The sequence below is a fragment of the Triturus cristatus genome, chromosome 7 (assembly GCF_964204655.1).
Source record: "Triturus cristatus chromosome 7, aTriCri1.1, whole genome shotgun sequence".
NCBI classification, from domain to species: Eukaryota; Metazoa; Chordata; class Amphibia; order Caudata; family Salamandridae; genus Triturus; species Triturus cristatus.
The window spans coordinates 1,240,453,680-1,240,465,114 of NC_140590.1; the positions used below are offsets into that span (position 1 = coordinate 1,240,453,680).

At 53.6% G+C, this 11,435-nt stretch overlaps 1 pseudogene; it reads left to right on the top strand.

Annotated features, from left to right (window-relative positions):
- The first annotated feature begins 486 nt into the window (after window positions 1–486).
- LOC146811705 (ribosomal protein S6 kinase-like 1) lies at window positions 487–10,867 on the top strand (annotated as a pseudogene).
- Window positions 10,868–11,435: the final 568 nt, after the last annotated feature.

The window sequence follows — 11,435 nt, forward strand, 5'->3', positions numbered from 1 at the left end:
CGCTTTCCCGGATCGCATTTGTATGTTTATTTTCGTCGGTCGGGGTTTTGTACGATTCGTACGGAAATGGTGTTTCCGTGCGAATCGTAATTCCATGTTGGTAGATTTTGACGACCGGGTACGCGTCGGACGGAGAATTTGCTCCGTCCGACGGTTCGTACCCGGTTTTTACAGGATCGTAATTGGCACCAGAATGTGTGTATGGCCATGAACGTTGGAAATGTATAACATTTTATGTGTGAAAATTTTAAGTTGATGAATAAAAAACTGCGACCTTTTCAGGCAACAAAGAATGTTGTCAGTGGTGATTTAAGGTAAAAGCGTGCAGTTAGTGGAAACAATGGAGGGGAGCGGGGCGCGACGACTCGCCGCCTGGGGGGGGTTGCTGCTGTCGCCTTCTGCAGGTGAAAAGACCCATTGGGAAGGCTGGACAGTGATGGACGGGCAGGTGGCTGTCAGGAAAAGCCAAAAGGGGAGACTAACCGGAGCTGTATGGAGGGCCAGCCTGGCCCAGAGGCTGAGACCTGCTCCAGAGCACTGTCCCAGCTGTGTACATCGATCAGATCCAAAACCGCGTGTCAGCCAGTGGCTCCTCTGACATGCAGAGGATGCCGAAAGGCTCCGCTCTGGGTACCAAGCGGGACTGGACGCTGCCAAGCAGATCTGCCAGGCACTGGAAAGGGATTTCGGCGCTTACTACGAGGCTGCCTTTAACCACTACAAGAACGGAGTGGACCTGCTTTTTGGGGGCATTCAAGTTGAATTAAACAAGGAGCGTCGTGAGGCAGAGAAAAAAAAGGTAGCGCAGTACCTAAACAAGCCAAAGAAATCTTCCTTTGTCACCTGGAAAGGGCTTTGGGCAATGGACTCTCGATCACAGAGGGTTACAGCTGCCTGCAGTTTCGACCCATCAGAAACCTGAGCTCGCCCATCAAACACCTGAGATGTGCAAGGTCGTGGGAATCCTAGATAAGGTACAGTTGGTCCAGGACCCCTGCATAGGAGAGACCGTCGTACTAAAGAGTCTTCCCAAATCACTGGTGGAACGGCGGGGGCAGCAGACAATCATTCCACAGGGAGTTCCATTCATGGTGAAGCTCCTGCGGTTTTATGTCAGCGAGGACTCAATTTTCCTGAGACTTCAACATGTGCAGGGAGGCAAGCTCTGGTCACACCTCCGCCGACAGCTTCATCCAGACATGGAACAAGGGAAGGAATTCCCAGAATGCTCCAGTCCTTTCTGAAAGACCATCAAACTTAAGAACAGCTACACCAAACCCAGCATGAGCTCCCGACTGGAAGAGGGATGAAGTTGGTGGCACTGGGAGTCGAGGAGTACTTGGGACGGATGCAGTAAAGCTATGGCAGAGAGCAATATATCATCTCCTACAAGTGTTCATCTGAGCCCGGGACCCAGCCAGAGCCCTGATTCTAACCAGTCATCCAGCTGAGATGAGCGTTGCAGTCAATCTTCTTATCAGGAAGGATCAGCGGACCCCTATCTTGTTGGCTGTGGGTCATATAGCAGTATTCCATGTGGCACAGTCTGCATTGGCCCGATAAATAACATTAGAGCGGTAGCGCAACAACACGGACCAAGGTTGATTACCGTACACCCCACTTCCCTTACAGCCGACTATTCCCATTTGATCCAAAGAGAGCCTACCAAGGAGAACGGTTCCATAACCCACAGTGGCCAGGATCTCTGGTCACCAGAGTCGAAGGCTCTTGTGGATAGTTTAGGAATCTACAGGGCAAGGTTCCTCTCTTGGATCGGATGGTGTTGGAGAAGGTGGTGGGCGACGCCTTCAATATGGACAGATTACTAACTTATAGGGAAGCCTGTTGGATTTTTTCAGAAAAAGCAGAAGTGGGGCTAAACGACTGTATTGAATGGAACAGAGTAAGTCTTTGAGATAATGAATCAGGGCTCTGACTTAGCCTAAGATGTTCTGCTCCCATCTTTTGTGCGGCAAGTGTGGTATTTATGAAATTGTACATAGGATTGATCCCAAAAATATGTCACTTGATATGCACCCGCGTAAAACTTAAGCATCTAGTTTCGGGGGAGCTTTCTGATCATTAAAATATAAATGATTAGATAAGAGCGTCAGTGGGTTCTGGAAATGAAAAGAAAAAGAAAGAAGTGGACCGGTGATGCTTTGTGAAATAATACGAACTGCATGCGGGACATCTCTTATATGGTCCTTGCAATAAAATACAAAATAGTTCATGTTATTTTTAACATTGAGCGTTTTGCGGCAGCGTATTTATATAAAAAATATAAATTGTGAATGCTGAAAATGATTTTACAGACGATGAGTGGAATGAGACAAGATCGTTGTGTAATGGCTCTCTATACGGTCTTTTTTGAGGGTTAAAACGCAGTAATGGTTTATTCAGAACGATGGAAATTCATGTGTGTGTCCACTCTAAGATGGCGCCTGCAGAGTGGGCTCTATCACGTGATTCGGCACGCAGCGCGTCCTGAGGAGACACCGTACCGGGTGTTTTAAATAGGAAGACCGCGTTTAGTTGCAAGCGCGGAATGAGACAAGGCTCACCACGTTGAAATTACGCGGTAAGACTGTCGCAATTTAGTGATCAGGACTGTGCAGTTTGATTCTCCCAGAGTTTTTTTTTTTTTTTTTTTTTTTTTTTTTGAAACCGTTTATTACAGGTTGCAAAAGTTACAGGTATGGGCCTACAACCACCCGGCCGGCCGCTAGAATGACAAAAGCATATTGCATACATACAGTAAAAGTCTCTCGGCAGTGCAGAGCAGTGAAACAGGAGTAATCAATGGTGCAGGCCACACAGCTCCAAGCCCACAATACGGTTCCCTTTTCTTGAAACAAAACAACACCAAAAAACCACACCCGCAAGGCAACCCGCGATCCAAAGTGACAGCACGTGCTCCATAAGTGGGGGATCCAAACCAGCAGCAGAACTCTGAGGAGGGGAATGGGAGTAGGCCAGGGACTGGGGGACCGCGCGCCCGCGGCCGAGGGAGGGGGGCCGTCTAAGGAGACGGAGCAGGCGAGGCAGCCGGTAGCAGAGGTGGCTCACAAATACCCCCGCGGTAGGCGTTCCAGGGGCCCCAGAGTTTCACCCACGCCCCAGGCTTACCCGTTGCCACATACACCACCTTTTCACGAAACATACACCAATCCATATGCTCTTTCCAGGCCGACACCGCAGGGGGCCTCTGGGATCCCCACAATTGAGCAATGTCACGCTTAGCTATCATGTATCCCAGAGTCACCCACCGCGTCTGCGGGACCGAATAGTCATTCGGTTCCCATACATTCAGCAAGCATCTCCTCGCTTCAGGCAGCAGCGCGACACGCGTAACCACACGCAGGACCTCATGCACACCACGCCAGAATCGCTCCACCTCCGGGCACTCCCACAGTATATGCATGAAAGTCGCCAGCGCACCACAGCCACGCTTACACAGTCCGTCACCAGCAAAACCCATACGCAGAAGCCTTGGCCCCGTCACGTAAACCCGGTGAAGGATCTTGAGCTGGACGAAACGAAGGCGAGCCGGGATGGCCACCTCTTTCGGAGAGGCCACCGCGGAGATCCAATCCTCGTCGTCCAGCTCCAGCCCGTCGGCAACCCAGGCCTCGCGGAGACTAGTCAGCAGGCACGATCTATCGTTGATCAGTTTTTTGTATATGAGGGAGATCGTGCTGTCCGGTACATGGCCGTCCAGCACTCTGTCCTCCAGGGGGGAAGACTCCGGAATGGATGCGACGTCCGGGAAGACGGAGCCCAGCGCATGGCGGACTTGTAGGTACCGAAAGTACTCACTGCCCTGCAGCTGAAACTCCGCCTGCAGCGTCTCAAAAGTTTTGAATCCCCCCCTCGTCCAGAGATCTCCCACCGTGCTGATTCCGATCGTGTCCCACTTCTCGAAGCCCTTCGACGTCCATAGGGAGCCCAACCTCTCAGACGCATACAGCGGTGACGCCCGGGTCAAACGGTCCTTCCACCCCATAGCTGCATTAGCCGCGTGCCAGACACGCACCATAACACGCGTCGGTCCCGTCAAACGGGAGTCGGGCGCGCCAGAGTAGAGCGTGCGATTGTAATCGCCACCGGGTAGGAGCATTTTATCCATCTCAAATGCCGGGTTCAAGGCGGGCCCATAAAGGCCATGATTAATTGCAGCTAGTTGGGAGGCCCAGTAATACCGTTTAATGTCCGGGAGGGCGACCCCCCCATCGTACCACGGGAGCGTCAATTTAGCCAGAGCAATACGCGGCCTCCCGTCCCAGAACAGGCGCCGCTGGAGGCCCTCCACCTCACGGAAATAGCGTGCCGGGACCAAATCCATAGTATTCTGGAGGGCGTAGAGGAAGCGCGGCAGGGACATCATTTTGAACAAAGCCGCTCGGCCGAGCGGCGAGAGCGGCAGACGCCGCCAGCGCACCACGTCCTCCCTCAAGCGCTGGAGGGGGGGCAGCAAATTCCGCTCATAGCGGGCCTCCGGGTCAAGTGTGATATAGATACCCAGGTACCGAAAACCTTGGGAGGCAATCTGGATCGGACAGTCCCGTGGTAGGGCCGGAGCCTCCCCGGAAAGCACATAGACACAGGATTTCGCCCAGTTGATGACCAGGCCTGAGTTGCGACCGAATGAGCGCAAAACATCAACCAGGACGATCAGTGATTTACGCGGGGAGGCGAGATACAGAAGGATGTCGTCAGCGTAGAGGGACACACGGTCCTCATGCTCGGGGGTCCAGCGGAGACCACGGATAGAAGGGTGCCACCGCAGCCACTCCGCCAGGGGCTCCAGGGCCAGGGCAAACAGGAGAGGCGACAGGGGGCAACCCTGTCGCGTACCCCTCCCCAACGCGAATGGGGCCGAGACTCGCCCATTCACTACCACCTGCGCCAATGGGCCCGAATATAGCAATTTGACCCAGCTAATGAAACCCGGGCCGAACCCGAATTTCGCCAGCATCGCCCAGATGTATGGCCATTCAAGCGTATCAAACGCCATGGTGGCGTCCAAGGACGCCAAGATGGCCGGCTCCCGCACAAACGGGACACGCGCGAGCACCCCGTGCAAGCGCCGCAGATTGAGCGCCGTGTTGCGGTGCGGTATAAAGCCAGATTGGTCTTGGTGGACCAGGTCGCCCACCACGCCAACCAACCGGTTGGCCAACACCTTGGCCAGGATTTTGGGCTCCGCGTTCAAAAGCGAAATCGGCCTATAGGACGTGACCCGTTCACGGGGCTTCCCCTCCTTGTGGATCACCACAATTGTGGCCAGGCGCTGGTCCGGCGGGAGGGAACCCTGCGAGTGGGCCGCCAGGAACATCGCGCGCAGGTGGGGCGCCAACACATCCGGGCGTAGCTTGTAGAGCTCGATGGGAATACCATTGGGGCCCATGGCCTTGCCGGATGCAACCGAGCGAATAGCCAAGGCAATTTCATCCGAGGTGGGAGGGGCGTCCAGCGAATCCCTGTCCTCCACCGTTAGGGAGGGCAGTGCGATGTCCCGAAGCAGGGCATGGGAATCTTCCTCCGAGCAGGGGGAAACCGGGGAGTAGACTTCGCGGAAATAATCCGCGAAGCAGGAGACAATGGCTTCCGGCTCGGTGACACACGCACCATCAACACTCTCAATCAAAGGCACCACGCGGCTCGCTCTCTCCCTCTTATCCAACCACGCAATCAATTTGCCAGCCTTATCACCCACATCATACAATCGCCCCTGCTGCTCTCTACTGAGGCCCCTGGCCGCCTCCGTGACGAGGGCCCGATAGGCCGCCTGCTTTAGGTGTAGAACATGCAACTTGGCGTCTGTTACCCCGCTCCCCAGGTCACCCTCCAGTTCTGCAATCTCGGCCTCTACCCGGGTCACCTCCTCCCGCTCGAGCCGCCGGGCATGGGAGATAAAGGAGAGGGCCTCCCCTCTAAGGACTACCTTGAAAGCCTCCCACAGGGAGATGGCGGAAGAGACCGACCCCACATTCTCGTCGAAATATCGCTGTAAGGATTTGATCAAATCGGCACGAATGGTGGGGTCGCGCAAATACCATGCATTGATTGGGGCCACCCTGCCATCCCCCCTCGGGAAGACATCGAAATGCAACAACAATGGGGAGTGGTCTGAGATACCCCGCGCTAGATGGCGCACCTCCCCCACCCTCCCTGCATGGGCCGCCGGGACAAGGATGTAATCAAGCCGCGAGAGGCTACCATGGGCCCCCGAGTGGAAGGTGTACTGTCGCAATGCGGGATGCTTTAATCGCCAGCAATCCACCAGGCCCAGCGTGTCCAGAAGGCCGGGCAGCCACGCCTGTGCCCGGGGGAGGTCCCTAGGGGGATGGCGATCCATAGACCCAGAGGCTACCGCATTAAAGTCCCCTCCAACCACCAGCAGGCCACTCGGAAGGTCCAGAAGGAGGCGCCCCAGGTCCGCGAATGTGGTGGCTTGTAACCCAGGCGGGACATACACTGATATAAAGATAAACACTCTACCCTCCATTCTTCCCACCAGAACCGTGTAGCGTCCCCTCTCATCATGGCGCACCTCATCAGTCTCCAACGGGAGCGAGTTCTTGATCATAATACCCACCCCCCGCGAGCCCGAGGTGAAGCCGGAATGTGCCACCAAACGATATCCCCGCCGATTCATTGCATGAAAGGAGTTACCTATAAGGTGCGTCTCCTGCAGGAAGACAACATCTGGTGAAATACGTTTTAAATACTGCAGGACCACACCACGCTTAATCCTATCCCCCAGGCCGTTAACATTCCATGACAACACAGTCAAATCCCTACCCCCCATCATACGTCGAATCAATCGGTCGTCCCCCATCGAGCATCCTAATAACAACAACATAGTAGCGGGTTTGCCCTGCGGTGCTAACAAACAACACACCCCCCCCACCCCCCGGTCCCAACAAAACTCCCCCCTCCCTGCACCCCTGCATGAGCCCAGACAGCCCCCCCAAAGTGCAGTGTGCCTGTCGCCCCAGAGCTAAAATACTAACTAGTCCCCCAGAGGAGGAGGGAAGCCCCCATCAGACCCCACGCAACCTCCATAGGAGGGGAACATACGCAATCAATAAATGGTGAAGGAACAACGTCCAGAGCAAGGCCTATTCAGTCACCCCTCAATTCTGATCCGGCGGGCCCTCCTCGCCAGCCGCGCCCCCCCCCGCCCCCCCGGCCCCGATCTCCAGGCAGAGTGTCCAGCCAGTCCCCAGCCGCCTCGGGCCGGTCGAAGAAGTGCGTGCGACCATCCACCTCTACCCTCAGCTTGGCTGGAAAGAGCATTGAGTACTTGAGGTTCAGGTCCCTTAGGCGACGTTTAACCCCAAGAAAGCTCTGTCGCTGCTTCTGGACCGCCGGAGTAAAGTCTGGGTAGAAATGTATCTCCATGTTGTCGAGCTTGACCGGTCCCTGTTGCCTGGAGGCCTGGAGGATAGCATCTCTGTCCCGAAAATTAAAAATCCGGGCGATGAGCGGCCGCGGCGGGCCACCAGTCTTAGGTCTGCCCCCGGGGACCCGATGAGCACGCTCCACCGCAAAAAGCTTACTCAACCCCCGGGGCTGGAGATGGGTCAGGATCAGATCTTCCACGAAAAGATCCGCCGCCTCCGCCCCTCGTCCCTCCGGGACCCCCACAATACGGACATTATTCCTCCGGGCCCGACCCTCGGAGTCCTCCAGTCGCCGGTCCATCAGGGCGCTCGCCTGGCCAAGCCGGCGCACCTCCTTCTGGAGGGCCACCACGTCTGTCGTGAGGCTCGTTGTGGTGTGGGCCAGGGAGTCGACTCGGTCGTTTGTTTTGGACAAGTCTGCCCTCACAAGGCTCACATCCACAAGGACCGAGTCTATTTTTTGCGCTAAGGTGTCGAAACGCTGGTCCACCGAGGCCTTCATCTCTGCGATGGCGCCCATGACGTCCCGGAGGGTCAGATCCACCGGATGAGCAGATGCCTCCGTCGGGCCCACCGGGGATGCACGCGATGTCTCCGGAGAACCCTTCTGAAGCGTGTAGCGGTCCATACTGTTGGCCTGGTGCGCCGTGCCACGGCGGGTCGTCTTCACCTTCGCCCGGTCGCCATCTTGTTTGGTGGACATGCTGGCTCTTCCACCGTCGTGCCAAGCTCCCCAAACGGGCCGCTATACCAAGACACGGGTGCCAGGGGGGGGGGGCAGGGGCGACCACCGAACCGCGGGTCAACCCACCACCGGCGGGTGAGCCGGGCTCCCGGACAAGGCCACCGCACCCCGCTCCGCAGCCCGACCCGGCTTGAGAGCTAGGAGGGCGCAAAAGCGAAAGTGAAAGTGCGGGGTACGCCAGTCGCCCAGCCCCTCTCGCCGCTGTTATTCACTTTGTCCCCGGATCGCCCCACTACTCCAATCCGGGGGGCCGGCGAGGAGAAGGCCGCAACCTTCGATCGATGCTCCCACCGGCGTTCGGGGTCCGATTCGAGCCCAAAAAACGGGTGGCGCCTCAGCTCCGGTTCCCCAACACAGTCCCCTCAACAAGGACAGGATATCGCCAGGATTAATTCAGGAGGTCGCGGAGTTCCTCGGGAGCCTCGCACCTACGCGGCCATCTTGGTTGCGCGCTAGCGATTCTCCCAGAGTTGATGTGGAGTTAAGAGAGGTGGTGATTTGACTTTTTGGATGTAAAGATTTGAATTCATAATCGCTTCCCGATTGCATTCAGCGAGCTCTGATCTCCAATGGAAGATATAGTCACACAGGCGTGCTACATTTTGGGCAGTAGGGTGTGCACGTTGTAGAGTCCCTAAAAATGTGAACATGGTATGTTTGAGAAGGGAGTACACCGGTATACGGGTCTTTTGGTTTGGAGTTGTCTCAGAAGAAATTTTTTTAAAAAGGGGGCATATTTGACCATAAAGGGGAGTAAAGGGGAGCGAGTGGTTGAAGCGACCTGCTTTCCGATCTGTGGGACATTTGTTCACATAAGGAGGTGGTACAACTTGTGTTTGCCTTACAGAAGAATGACAACATAAGTGTCTTTTTAAGAAACAGGGCTACCCAGACGGTGTAGCGCCTGTGTGTCGCGGTGTATGGCTGGTACAAGGGGCCTTGGCTATTACTGGGTAATTAATTATTTTATGTTGGTTTGCAATTAAGGGTATATAGGTGGAATGGTTTGCATTTTTGTTTTCTGTTCTGGCTGTAAGTGCTCGTCTTAAAGAACCTTCCCTTTTGTTTATACAGTCACTGGTTGTTCTTATCAAGGGTCCAGATAAGGTGGACGAAGTCCTCGTGCCCTGAAGAAATTGCCACTATAATAGACAGGCAATCAAACAGGTCGGCCCAACATAATTTGGTCTGCTAACATGCAGTATGTTTTTAGTTTGAATAAGCCCACGAGTTGTGAATAAAGTGGTTTGCTGTGGGTTTATTTAAATTTTAACTATACGGGGTTGAAGTGTGTGATGCTGTCACATATTTTCACTAAGTTCACTGGTTTTCTGGACACGTTTTTGTTTTTTCTTTTACAAGGTAGCGGCCTATGATGATAAACGAGGGCATAACTGGTGATATTTAACCAGTAAGCTCACTTTGGTGGTGCTACCTTGTTTTTGCACTTTTTTCACATTTTTACACATGGTTGTGGTATATACACCTGCTAATGTATGGGGTATATTTTTGGGAACCCAGTGGCTGTTGACTTTGGGTGTGGTTCTTGTTTTAAAATTAAATACACAGCTATTGTGAGGAGGGACAATTCTCCAAACTCAGCAAAGGGAGATTGTTGAGGAAGAAAATAAACTTCCATTCCCACTCTCAAAGTTAATACAAAGAATCGCCGTGTTATCAGATTGGGTCTATTTTGTTATATTGTCCTCTCTTGGATCACCATTGTCCTAAGGGGAGATTAGTACAGGACACAATTCCCAGGCCAGATTGTGGGCCCAGGCTAGCTTCTGTGGCAAACATAACAGAAATACATCAATCAAACTCTAACATGGTGGGCAACTAGAATACACTGTGCCTTGGAGCCAAAAACCCAGATTAGGGCACACTACTGATGGCAAACCCTTAGAGGACAAACCATTGGACTGCACTGAAACTCACTGTACGTTGTTGACAGAATGGCACTCAAGAGACTTACATGGGAAAGAAGCCAAGAAGGTTATCTCAAGGTCAACAGCTGGGATGCTTCCACCAAAGAATGAGCACAGAACTACGGGTGCCTTAGAGGCACCGGACATGCTAGGACAAGAGAGGGGCACTGGGACAGGATTGGTTTCACCTGGTGCCAGTCTGGACATTGAAGTGGATGGATGGTGTTTTGTGTCAGCCCCTCCACCATCGGCAGCAAAGTCGAGGAGAGGAGCACAGGGGCCATTGGCCTGTCCGACCAGCAAATTCAGCTATGGGCATCTGAAATCCTTCTGGCCTTGGAAGATTTGCACTAGCAGGGGGTAATATGCCAGGATCTGAACCCCAGGAATGTATTACTGGATGACACAGGTCACATTTGTTTCACTTTGGTAAGTGGCCGGAGGTGGAACCGGAGTTCAGCAGCCGAGCTTTGGAAGAGCTATATGAAGCCCCAGAGGGGCGTGGGATCACAGAAGTGACGAAGGCCTGTGATTGGTGGAGCTTTGGGGCCCTGCTGTATGAGTTACTCACTGGAATGTCTCTAAGTCAGAATCATCCATCTGGAATTCACGCACACACGCAGCTCTACTGTCCAGACTCCCTGAGCTGTGCTGCTGCAGCTCTGCTTACTGAGCTACTGCAGTTTGACCAGGACAGCCAGTTAGGGTCTGGAGCAGATGTAATCAACAAGATCAAATATCATCCTTTCTTTAGAACCACTCACTGGAACCAGATGCTTTAGACATGTGGCAAACAGTCCTTGCAGATTTAGAACTAGAAGAGCCTGGAATTACCCACTCAACTTTTTTAAGTTGCCGGGGGTCCACATAACTCCCAATGCTTTGTGAGGTTTTGTTCAGACGGAACTTGCAAAATCATGTTGGCACCCCTAATCATTGTTGTATGATTTCTCTCCAGCGAATTGAGGTCATCACAGGTGCTTCCACTAAAGAGCAATGCATTCCATATATATTCTGCTGATGCTTGAGGTCCTTCTACTGAGTCAGAGACCTCAGAGTCTCTTCTACTGAAGCATGAGTTCCATCCCCATAGTTCTAGTCCCTGCATGCCTTTCCATTGATTCAGTGAGTTCTTTCGCCGAGCCACCACTGGCTGCTCCACTGATGCATGAAATCCCTCAGGCTAAAAGGCGTTGCAATGATGCATGAACTTCCCCCACGTTATAGCCCTCACAGGCTCTTACTGATTTATGAGGTATCTAGGCTAAGACAGCCCTCACATGCCCTTCCACTGATAATTGAGATTCCTCTACCAAGTGCCATTACAGGCCGTCCTTTGATGCACCCAGT